General features: G+C 43.6%; 1 protein-coding gene and 1 long non-coding RNA gene across 2 annotated transcripts in view; one reads left to right on the top strand and one right to left on the bottom strand.

Moving 5' to 3' along the window:
- The window catches only part of LOC109966513 (uncharacterized), a 321,406-nt gene extending 312,139 nt beyond the window's left edge, over positions 1–9,267 (top strand). Inside the window, exons 3-4 of the long non-coding RNA XR_002275780.1 lie at positions 1,278–1,379; positions 9,224–9,267. This is a non-coding gene — a long non-coding RNA (uncharacterized LOC109966513). The remainder of the gene's footprint in view (positions 1–1,277; positions 1,380–9,223) is intronic.
- pcdh7b (protocadherin 7b) overlaps positions 1–12,523 on the bottom strand; it is a 104,986-nt gene that overhangs the window by 64,927 nt on the left and 27,536 nt on the right.

The raw sequence follows: 12,523 nt of genomic DNA, 5'->3' as shown, positions 1-12,523 counted from the left end.
AAGCAAATCCTAATGTCAGGACAAATAAACAAATAACCGCTCCCCCCCAGGTTCTTCCAGCCACGTTCCCCATCCCTCCATCTTCCTCCATGAGCTACCCTATCTCCGTCTCTGTCACTCTTGCCCACGCCCTCCCTGTCTTTGTCGAGATCACGCAAGGTCAAACTTTCTTGACGTTTGATGGATGAAAATGGAATTAATATGAAAGCACACTTTCAGATAATGAAGATATGCGGTGGGAGATTAGGAAGCGGGGAGGCTGCCGAAGGTGCCGGCCAAATTAATATTGAAATTTATGTGTGTTTGGCTCAGGCCCAGACAATCCCCATGTGTTAGTTTCACCAGGGGGCCAAAGTGGAAAACATAACAAAAATTTTCATAGTGTGATTTTGTCGTACTTCGGAATGCTAAATAAAGTAACAGAAATACACAGTGTAATAAGGCAACTGTGCTGGTAACAAGATATATGGCTGTGAGTCTTTGTCTGTGGTGTTGGAGTGATTTTTAAAGACAAATGAGGTGTGTGAAAGCAGGTTTGCTTATTAACTTGTGCCCTCTCAGATAACTGCACTGACATTTGTTAGGTATTTTTAGTCAGATAGAAATTAGATAGATACTTTATGTATTAGAAATGTTTAGTGGAGATAAGATGTCTAGTTAGACTGTTAAATGCTTAGGCATGCTTATGAGTTTCTACAGGGTACATCTGGTCAAGGATAACTAGAGAGAAGAGTTGATGACTGTCAGCAGACAGGGTGTTTAATATTATTATTATGAAGTGTATAACTGTAGCCTTAGCCATAATATGTTCTTATGTTTAAGTCACGACATGTTCTAGAAGTCTGTGAGAATGTTTTTAGTTACACACCACTTAATCAACAGACACACACACATCGATTTACTTCATGTTTTGACTACTGCTATGACCAGCTGCAAAGCTGGCAACAGAGACGTCTCGGTTGACGTTTCTGTGTAGTATGGGGCTAGCCCAACCAAGGGGATATAATGTATAGTCCTGGTGGGTTCAGGGTCTTTCATCTTACATCTGCCTACATGCAGTATGGAGGTGCAAGATAACTGAGCGTGTAATGTTAATTTTACCTGTGATCCTTTGAATAAATCAGCACTGTTTTGTAGTTACTTGGACTGTCTCGTCTCTCAGAGTTAGCAATGGTAACAAGAGCCATAATCCTACACATTGAAAGGCATGTCATCTGCTTTACAAACGTGACACATGTAGGGATATACATCTTACAGTCCAATCCTTCTCATTTCAGCAGTGCTGAAGAGCTGGCCCCATGCCTCAGAACGCTTCAAAGACAGCCTATCAAGGCCTCGTATCACCATCTGACGACAGCGATCTGCACTCTAATCCACAGGTATAGTAGTCTTCTACTCCAAGGCACTTCTTCGAGTGCACCAAGCTAACAGTCTCTCTTTTCTCACTCTTGCCTTTTCTTTGACACTATTCCCAGTGAACCAAAAAAAAAGAAAAATCCTGGGAAGATACACAGTATGCTCTTAAGGTCTCATTTTCAGCTCCAACTCTATTAGATCTCATTACTCAGTTGTTGGCTGGGCAGCCATTTTGGGCATCTAAATGGAAATTTGATAATGGCATCCGGTTGTTTTGGTCCCCACTGCCACATCTCCAGCTCCCTGCTTTCAGTGGCACTTTCTTAATGGGGCACAGGAGTGTCAAAAAAAACACAATTAACAGCGCAGCTAGCTTGTTCCCTCTGGTATGTCTGCCCGATAAGTCGAAATAATGCAGAAAAACATTGGAGGAAGAATACAAAAGAGATTCATGTGTGCTTTGATTTGACCCTGTTTTTGTCCTCCCTAACCTGCAAGCTGCTACCCATTATTGAATAAGGAAAAAAACATGGTCAGGTTACATAGGAGACTGCCAACAATGAGCCTCTTTGTTCATACATTAAGTAAACAGGCAGAATGCAACAAAAACTTATCTTTCTATTTACTCAGACAAAGGTCAAATAGGCATGATTACCAGACACCTGTGCCTGTTCTCTAGTGATCTTTGTACCAGTGTACCAACACCTCTGTGCCATCAGTCCCTGCCTCCAAGTGGCCCGGTATTATTCACATCGTGTGGACCTGTTTACACACACACATTGTGGGGACTTCCCCCTGGGAACCAGCTGCCGGTTCCCATAATGTAAATCACTGAGTTTTAGGGTCAGGACTTGGTTTGAGGTTAGGGTGAGTCTGAGGTCAAAGTTTCCATGGGGGTTGAAAACAAATGTGTGTGGGTGGGTGTGTTGTTTCACATATTACCTTACTGACAGCTGCTATGCTCGCAGAGATGGAGAATAAAGGAGGACAATGTTTGGGAGAGTGGTGGCAGTGAGCATGGCTAGCAAATGGAATAGATCCTGTGTCACACTGAAATATGCAACCCCCCTGCTGCAGGTGAAAGCACCTGACTGTATGCATGCCCCCCTCCCCTCCTCGTACTTCTAATCAAGAGGACAGAAATGAGAGAACAGGGCACTCTCAGGGGGAACAGAGAAAGAATGGCTGTTATTGAAGTAACCTAAGCTAGTGGAGAACGATAACCACCGTGAGGACACACAGCCTCTGCGGTGACAGCACTTGTTCAGCTCACTGGCTCCATGAAGGAGCTGGTGTTGGCGGTGGTGGCGACTGCGTGTGGTGACTCTCAGATGGTTATTGATTTAACGTGACATCAGTTTGACAGATAGCAGTGATGAGCGCTAAGAACAGTGCTGTGCATCATGTGTGACATCATCAAGGATCTGTGATGCCAGATCAATATGGATCCATGAAGTCAGGTTAGCGATATGTGTGTTTGTGATAGCTATGAATAGGCTTTCCTGAATCCTTGTGGATTGTCAAGGAAGAGGGATGCGGTTCTCTGTCCCCCTCTTCTGTTTTTCTATTTCAGTGTCTTCCTCCTTCACCCCAGCCGCAACAGAACTGCTTAAAAAAACTACCCGACCTCAAAACTCAAGGCCAGAATTGAGGCTGTCACATAAAAAGACAAAACATCCATTTAATTTGAGCTCATATTACATTGCCATTTTCTCACTCTTTGATCTAAGAACAATGCCCAGGATTTGCTTCAGACTGGGCTGTTTCCAAGCCCTTTTACTCTGCTGCACCTAGTTTCTGCTGAACAGGTTTTTTCTCTATTCACTGCTTCATAAAGCAAAAGCCAAGCGCTAGCAGCGCAGCACAGCACCCCACTGTACTAATGATGGCCCTCCTCAGGTTGGCTGATTTAACCCCCAAGTGTAAATTGAGAGGTGAAGTCCATGGGGGCTGCAATCTATCTTAAGATGAAGCAGCTCAAAAAAAAAAACAACACCCCTTTTGAAAAAAAAAAAAAAAAAAAAAAAAAAAAACTCCCTGGCCCACATTTCTATGCTAACAAGAAAATTGGGTGTGTTTTATTTATCTGCAGCGCAGACCACATTATTATGAATTTGGGGCATTGGACGGGTATTTATTTAGAAGACTACAGTTTCTGTTATTCCCCATGTATTTATCTGTGCCCCCAACCCTCCCTCCATTCACTGTGCCTCTGGTCCTCATCTTTGGCCAGAATAAAAAGCAGGTCAGGCGTATGTGACAACTCAATAAGCTACTGTAAGTATAAATTACCAAATACTGAGTGGCGGCCATAGTTGTCAGCGTGCGACACGGCTCTGCTTTGAGGCAAAATGTGCTAATCTGTTTTTGAATATTACTTCAGGTGCTGAAAGTCTGCATGTGGTGCCTTTGTAACTGATATGCACTCCCAAGAGAGTGGGTTTGAAGAGCGCTGGGTGTGAGGTGGCTGTCCTTTTCTCCAAGATGCATCTGCTGAGTCTTTTAGGTACTTCACTGGAATTATAATCATGCTGTAACATCTGAAGACAGTTGTTGCAAGTATAAAAACACATATGTACAACACATTTCCTCTGAGTCTTGCTAAAATACTTCAATCCTAGGTGACAATGCTAATGGTGTTTTTGCAGTAGTTGTCAAGCTGTCATCCAGAAGTCGCTGTTTGTTTCTCTAACTGACATGTGCCAGGTATCAGCCCATCCAGATGTGATCATCGCCATTAGTGAGTTTGATTTTTCGGCACCAACAACTTTTCATTTCCCATCCATCTGTCAAGAATATCACCCACAAAGTCATCCATCACACTCAATCCACTCCCTAATTCTCATGTCTCTCGCTCTGCTTATCTCAATACTTTAGAGATGAAGTGTAATACTAACAAGTCAGAGAAAGACGAATGGCTTGTTGGGTCATAAATCCACTGATAAGATGAGCAGTGTGCTTCACATTAGGGTTTTATTCCATGCTAGACCTTGGAGGAACTTCCTGGTGTCTTCACACTCACGCATAAGCACACACGTATAAAGGTCCCTGTCATCGTTCCCTCTCTCCACTAATGAGTTTCATTTCGTTCCCACATTCCTTTACGTGCCCCTATCAACCTTAGTCGTGTTGAGTTGCAGAGCCACTGTCTCACTGCTTCTTTTTCTCCTCCTCGCTCTCTCTACAGTGCTTTTCAGTGCAGCTGATTTCCGTCAATCCCTACAATCTAGTTAATATTTCATCAAGTAGGGATTTTCACATCTGTAGGTCACATTCCGGGCCCTGGCAATTAGAAACTCAAGCAGCGACCTGGCTTGCTTCTTTAATTCTCCTTCTTCTTCTCCTCAACCTTCCGTGCACCCTTTTTTTCAAAGGGAATTAACAAGATGAAATTAATTTGAGCTTTTGCTGAAGTCCTAATCGCGCAGTCATCAAGAGTGGCCGAGAAGAAGGGTGGGGATGGGAGGGGGTGGACGAGCAGGGCAGTGGTTGATAAGAGCGTTGGAGGCAGAGGCAGAAAACCAGAGACAGTGAAGGGACCACCCAAATCCACATGAATAAAATAACATTCCAGGTTATAAAGTGTTGTGCAGCTAGATGAGAAGCAACCGCAGTCTTTTGCTGGATACAGATTCTCTTTGGTCTTGGACAAATCCCCCATTTAGGAAACCATAAGAACATGATATTGCCATAGTTGCTGGAGACACAGTGAACTAGAAATCATGGCTAATTGTGGTAGCATTTACAGCAGTTGTGTGATTTAGAGAATTAAATATTTCATTTTGCAGAGATACATGTGTATTTGTTCTATTTAATAATGCATCTGAGAGCATGTGCCTTTTCTTTTTGCTGCTCTGTAATTACATGTGGGCTCACTAAAGGAAGCCTGTGTAGGCGCATTACTGGAAGTGTCTTGTGTGGTTCTTAAATGCATGCTGGATGCAATGGATTTAGCAGCATTCGAACTAGATTAACAATGCTTTGAAGATCTTTGACTAACCCCGCCTATACCACACAGCGTTAGGTGGCTTAACAATAGGATGCCTGGCCATAGCATGTTCACATCTGTGATAAAACTGGATGGTGTCAGTAGCAGGGATCCTCACAGCTCTTCTAGGACACAATAAGATGTGTGATCAATAATCTGTTTGCACTAGGAAGTCACCACAAGGTTCTGGAATTGATTGAAAACCCTTTATTTACTAAAGACACCGAGTTTACATAAACACAGTGAAGGGCTCATCAAGCTTTTATAGACCACTAAAAAATTAACAATGTTCTCATTGAGGGCCTGTTTACTGTGGCTGTCGGGTCAGGAGTACATCTGTGTTGCTGTTTTGGGACCAGTGATTATTAGCCATGACCAGTCAGAGCCTGACCTGCAAAGCGCTCTAATACATAACCTTGTGACCTTCCTGTCTGCCAGCCTGCTTAAAGCTAATACATATTGATTGGTTGTTGGGAAAGGGAGCATGTGGAGAGAGTGAAAAAAGGTATGGATTCAAATAATGCTAAAATTTGACCAGAAAAATCACTCTGGCATCCACTGGTCCCTGCAGGGCTAATTTAAGCAGGCAAACAAGAAAGGCAGCCCAGCAATCTGGCAAAATAAAAGTCAGTGCTCCCCGCTGCAGCCAGCCAACCAAGGCCATCATACAGAAATGGTGAAAATCCACGGAATCTTTCTCAGCGTTATATTCTCAACAAAACCATATAATGCAAGCCACCGAGCACACTATTAAAACAAGAGAACAGAGCGACGCCAGATGAAACTTTGATACATATGATCTGGTGCACGTGAGACAAGACTCACCCATCCCACACGCAGCCCAGATCTGTCTATCAGCCACGTGTTTAGCCAACCTGTAACACTGCCCCAATCAACTCAGAAGCTGAGGCTTGTCAGTCACACGTTAGCAGCCGAGTCACCATGAGGCAGAGGAGGAGATGAGGCTGAATGCTTATTAGTGACTGTGAAATCTTAGCCCCAAAGCTTCTCTTGACTTCTCAAGCTTCAGTCAAAAAGCACCACTGCTTTTCTTAAATAGCATTTCTGTTTTGCACAAAATTAAACAGGAATGAAATCAGAGAAGAAGCATTATTATGTCCAAAACCTGATGTTGTAAGCAGGGATATCTCCCAGTTACTGGTATTGTAAACATAAGAAAAGGAGTAGTTTGATATAGTATGGTCCCAAAGATTAGGAGGCTTCTGTTTATCCCACGCAAGTTTCCTTGGTGCACTGGACGAATGCTGATTAGTAATGTGGACTTTGACTGAGAGCATTCACAGTAAACTCACAGTTAAAGAATGGAAACATTTGTTGGAAGCATTTAACTCCCACTTGGTGGTTAGGTTGTGGTAATAAAGTTCTCTTTTCTTCTGATCTTGTGGCCTGACAAAGGCCTTTTCCCCTGTCTCCGTCTTTCAGCTGTGTTTCTTTAATCTCAGTTTGATCCTTCATTATCCTACAAGCCACCTCTCACACCAGCAAAGAATTCAGATCTTTAGAAGAAGAAAAAAACCACATGCACGCGTGTGCGCGACTATTCATACATTAATAAAACCAGCACAAAAACACACACTCCCACACACAAAAACATAACACGAGCTCACATTCGTGTGCCTGCAGCCGATGGACGTGGCGTTTAAATGGATGTGACATTAAAGCAGGAAGGCCCGTTCGGATTGGCGGTCAGGTCAGAATCGTACTCCCCCTGTCTCTCTCACTCGCTGCATCAGTGTTGAAATAACGATGTCTTAGCATATTTATCAAACAGATGCAGTTACTTTACACTTGCTGGAGGAAGATGCAATATGCAAAAGCTTTATGGGAGCCTGTTTTCAATGGCGATACACAGCAGCTGTCAGTCAAAGCTTGACCGAATTTCAAAACATACTCCCACTCGTGCGTCCACTCAGTAGTTGTCATGAGTCACAAGCAGCAGCAATTACTGTGGTAATAGAAAGAAAAAACACAAATTAAAGAAAAAAACAGCAACATTAAATCTTATAGTGCATCCGACCAAATGTGGCAGTATGCTTAATCTCACACAGCATCAGGTTTTTGCAGCATAATTAAGATGGCAACAGAAAAAAAATCTAAACATGTTTTTAGATTTGCTTCATAGTCTAAGCTTATGTGCTTTGGATTGGATTTCACAAAAAGCAGAGAGGCACATACCCCCGCTAGCATGTTTTACCACTTCATCCCGCCTCTCGGTGTGTATCCACCTGAGAATTGACCATCAAATGCATAGCGTTCCTGTTCAATCTGCTCGTTGTTTGATCTCAGCAAGGCAGAGCCAAAGAATAAACAACTCCGTCACAGAAGGATTTTACATACAAGAGAAAGGCAAAGAGATACAAAACAAACAAATGTGCCAGCCTCTATGAAGGCTTCTGGGCTGCGTAATTAGGCAACATTCATAATACATGACCACGGGTGGGGGAGAGACAGAAAAAAGGTAGAGGAGAGCATTTGAGTGTGGAGGCAGGAGTGGTAATGCTTGATCCGCTGTCATTGATCAGACGTGTGTATGTGTGTGGGAGTGTGTTTATTTTCTGGTTGTTCCATCATGTGGCTATTCATGTGTGTTGTTTTCCCAGAATGTGTGTGTTTGTGTTTGTGTGCACGGTGTGCTGGAGGCAGACGGCCTGTGGCAGGTAGAAAATGGCCCGGGCCTTTTCATTTGACACTGCTGCGCCTTCAAACAAACTACCTAGGGCCCTCGCGCACACCCATAATCCATTCAAGGTAGCAAGCAATTTTCATTATTGACTGGTGAGAAACACAGGCAGGGGAAGAGAGACGGAGAGAGAAGGGGGAGAGTAAGCGAGACGAGATGGAAAACAAAAAGAGAATAGCATGGCTGAGTGCAGAGAGATTGAAAGTAGTAAAGAAGGGAGAAGTGAAAAAGATAGCAGGGTACTGGCAAGGAAAAAAGGCTGCGTAAAGGAGAGAAAATAGATTACAAATGAAGAAAGGGCTCAAGAATGTAGAAGATGGGAGGAGAGATCCACAGAGAGAGATGCCATGGAGAGTGATGTGTCCGGAGAGGGAGGGAGGGCGTAGAGGAGAGATGGAGAGTGGAGGTGAAGGGGATGCAATCATACAAGGTGCCAATATATGGCTACAATTGTAGAAAGATTAGGTTTATCATTGCAGGAGGTGGCATAAGTAGCAAGCACATACAGATATACTCTTTAACGGTCGAGGTTTGCCTATATGCTAATGCAGACCTTGTGAAGAGGGCCAGGGTTGGCTGACAGACATGGTCACGACCATGAGCTGATGGATGGCACAAGCACACGGTCCACACTGTCTGTTAAAACATCTAAATCCTAACAGATTTAAACTCAGGTGAAACTCCACCAGTCATTTCTCTGCATTTTTACAGTGTCATGCTTTAAAGATATTGATAAGGCATTTTGGGGCATACTCGTTGAAATGCAGCTCAGCAAACCACAGAAGAAGAAGCCGAGAGACGCAGGCAAATAGACAGAGGAAGGGAGGGTTGCTAATGCTTGAAATAAATCACTCTACACAGTATAAAAAAAATCTTTGTACTGTTTAGACATATATACAACCAGCTGAAGTTAGCTGCCTCTCCAGCAAATATGTCAAAATGTGGTTTATGATAAGATCCTGAGCTGGATGTTTGTCAGGGTAGGTCTGGTGGGTAAAAACAGCAATCAACAGAGTATCCTCTGCTTTTGTACATAGAGGAAACTTCGAATACAAAGGAGGACAGAAGGCAGAAAATGAGCGAAATGATTGATATTCTGTCCCCATCTTGTTCCAGTCAAGTGACAAAATTCCTCTCGCTGTTTTTCGTCTCTCTTTCTCTCTCTGTCTCTCTCACAGCCCGAGCCAGCAGCCAGGAAATGAGCCTGTTTTGTATTGTTGGGAATTTATTTCTTTTTTTTTTTTAATTCAAAATAAAAATGACAGTTGATTTGTCATCCTCTCTGCAGTATTTTCCGTGTGTGTATGTGGAACTGTGACTCCTGCTAGCTAAAGGTGCAGCTTGTGAGGGCACGCACGCCTCTCACTGAGGGGATCAAAGCGGGGGAAACACGCTCCCCATACCTCACTGAGAAGGTTAACATCGCTCCCTGTGGTGCGTGCGTGTGCCGCAGTGCATGCGCCTGCCTGGCATCTGCTGTGCACTTGCTGTAGCATCCATCAAACCTCAACAAATAAGTAATACCCTCACCGATCACTGCCAAATTTCTTCCTTGTTTCACATTCATGGCTGCACTCCCCTCAGCCACTTCCTGCTTCCAAATCCCTTATGCTAACATCCCGATTCCATTTCACCTTATCTTCTCCCTACTCTCTTTTTCAGCCTCCCTCCTTTCTCTACAGTCACATCATTTCTTTATTTCTCTCCCTGGCGTGCGCGCACACGCACGCACGCACGCACACACACACACACACACACACACATTACACTTACAAGGAGTGTGTCTAAGATTATGAGTCTCTCTCCCTTTTTTCCCCTTCTCTTTACGATCGGGGCCAGGGCCTGAAGTTGCCTCTGTCAGCACAATAAGGCCCTATAATGGATGGTAATCATTCAGCAAGCGTGGCAGCTACGGCTAGCTTGAAAAAAAAGAAATAAAGTGAGTGAGCGATAGAGAGAGAGAGAACCCTGGCTCCTCCGCTGCTAATCTCAACTAATGGCTTCTGCAGCGCCAGGAGAGAGCTATACACACTAATAATGCAGTGGGGAAGAAACTAAGGGATTGGGCACATGGGGTAGAGTGGGCCATGGTTGGGAGGGGTGGGGGCCAGAGGGGTCAACTGACTGTTTTGGGGGTGGAGGGCGACTAACTGATAAGGGGGGTAGTGGGTGGAAAGAGAGAGAGCGAGTGCAGGAGATTGGGGGGATAAAGGAGGAGGGAAAAGGAAAGCAGGGTCAGCTTAAGCACAGAGTTTAATGGCCTCATTATTATAGGGAGTCACCCACTATGGGAATTAAAGCCCCATTTAAACACAAGTCAATTTACAGACTTGTTCACACAATGCTACATATCACTCACTCATCAGTGATGGCTCATAATGTTCAGCTGTTTTCTGCCAAACGTTTTAAATGGAAATCAACCAAAAACATTAAGAAACCATAGCCACAAGTCTGAACCAGTCAAGGTTGTTCATGAGCTTTCTGAGAGTTCAGACAAATAGAATCAACAGACTTACAGTCAGGACGGAGTAAAACACACCCGACCTAGCAGTACCAAGGCCAAAGTGACCCACAGACATGATGTTTTTTTTTTGTTTGTTTGTTTTTTTAAACATTATAGCTTTTGTTTTCTGGCTTGTGTTATGTTTGGAGAGATGTTAACTGTTCCTCCCTATTTCTGGCTTTTAGGCTATGCTAAGATAACTGGTTGCTGGCTGGGCCCCAGGTTTATCAGACCAACATGTAAGTGGATTGGATATCGTTCCATACATACTTTCCACCTGGACAGGCTGTGACCTCATGTGTCAATCAAACATAGCATTATCACAAAAAACAAAGCCAAAACCTTGTGGCAGGAAAACAAAGGGAATTTTAAGATGCTAAGAAAACTGGTTTCATCAGAAGAAGAAGAATGTTTAAATATAGGGCTGAAAACAATCATCATCTGACAGCGCAGTACATTGGCTAGTGTTGCAATAAGCATCATGCTTTGAGGGATTGGACGTTTATCTAAAGGGATTAGCTCAGGGGATAAGCAGAATGTTTCTCATATCGTTTTAGTCTAACTGAGCAGAGAGACAGCAAAATAGTGCTTGTTTGTGCCAGGCTCATTTTCCATTTTCAAATATATATTTATCCTTTTATCCGGTTTTCATCATCTGCAAGGTTATGCAAGCATGAGCAGAGAACAGGCTACGAGGTCGAATGTATGAAAGGCTGATACCACATTACTGTGGTCCAGAGCTTGTGCACATGCACAAGGCTGGGGATCAGGGGAGAGACCAGCGGGCGTTTTTCTCTCATTACAGTGCCAACAGATGCAGATGGCTGTGGCCAGAGCGGGGGATCAGATCCGTTGGACAGCACCCAGTGGTTGAGCTATGAGCCTCCTCTTGATCGCAGACAGCAGTAATTGGTAGAAGGAAGCTTGAGAAAATTTGTAAGAGCAAAGTGTGGAGAGGTATTTCTATTGTGACACATGGTGAAAAAAAATGTACAGAATTAAATTTCTTTTGAGAAACAGCTGCTTGTGCTGTCAGTGGATTTCACTTAGGGGATGAGGCGACCACATCGAGATCATTTGTGGTCAAATAATTCTCACAGAGGCAATAAATAATGCGGTGAGGATTGTATACAATTCGCTTTTCTAGACTGGTGTCAGTAAAAAAAAAAAAATAGAAGAGGAAAACAAAAAAGCAAACTGCCTCTGAGTCTTTCTGCAAAAATAGGTCAGATTTTAGCATCCAACACAGAAACACAACAGATGTTTTATGTACTGTGTGAATAAAAATCCACAGAGAACAGAGGAGGAGGAGGAAAAAAAAAGACTTTTGTAAGTGTGCTGCTGGTGGTGATTGTGGGGCGGTGACTTTAAAATGTGATACAGAGAAGAGATGAAAGTCGGTGAAAAGAATGAGATAAAGGAGATGGAAAGTAGACGATGGGAAAGAAGCGGGGATATGGAAGGAGATGAGCATAAAGGAGCTTACAGAGCTGATGTGTGCCTTCTGAGTGTGTGTGAATGTGTGGTAGTCTGTATGGCAGTTCGTTTGTTCACCTCTTTGGACTAAACTAAAATATCTCAAAACCTCTTACTGTGAAATCTTGTATAGAAAACACCTGATCCCCAGAGGACGAAGACTAAAAACTTTGGTGATCCTTTGACTTAACCTTTGGCACCGCCGGCAGACCAAAGTTGTAGTCTTGTTTCTCTGTGTCGCAGTGCTAATCCACTGTATTCACTGTGTCTTGCATACAGTTTTTAATAGATCTGTGGGGGCTACCCCTGCATACTGCAAACCTAACTGATGGGACACATTAGCACAAATCCCCAAAACCTTTCCCTAAATGCTGTCTCTCAGAATCAGCTTTATTGGCCAGGTGTGTTGAACACATGAGGTATTTGACTCCGGTGATGCTGAGTATGGAGGGGGCTTCTCCTGAAGTCCACTTCCATCTCCACTGTTTTGAGCATGCTC

The sequence above is a fragment of the Monopterus albus genome, unplaced genomic scaffold, assembly GCF_001952655.1.
Source record: "Monopterus albus unplaced genomic scaffold, M_albus_1.0 scaffold112.1, whole genome shotgun sequence".
NCBI lineage: Eukaryota > Metazoa > Chordata > Actinopteri > Synbranchiformes > Synbranchidae > Monopterus > Monopterus albus.
Note: the sequence above shows the minus strand (reverse complement) of the source record. Positions and strands in the feature narration are given on the sequence as shown.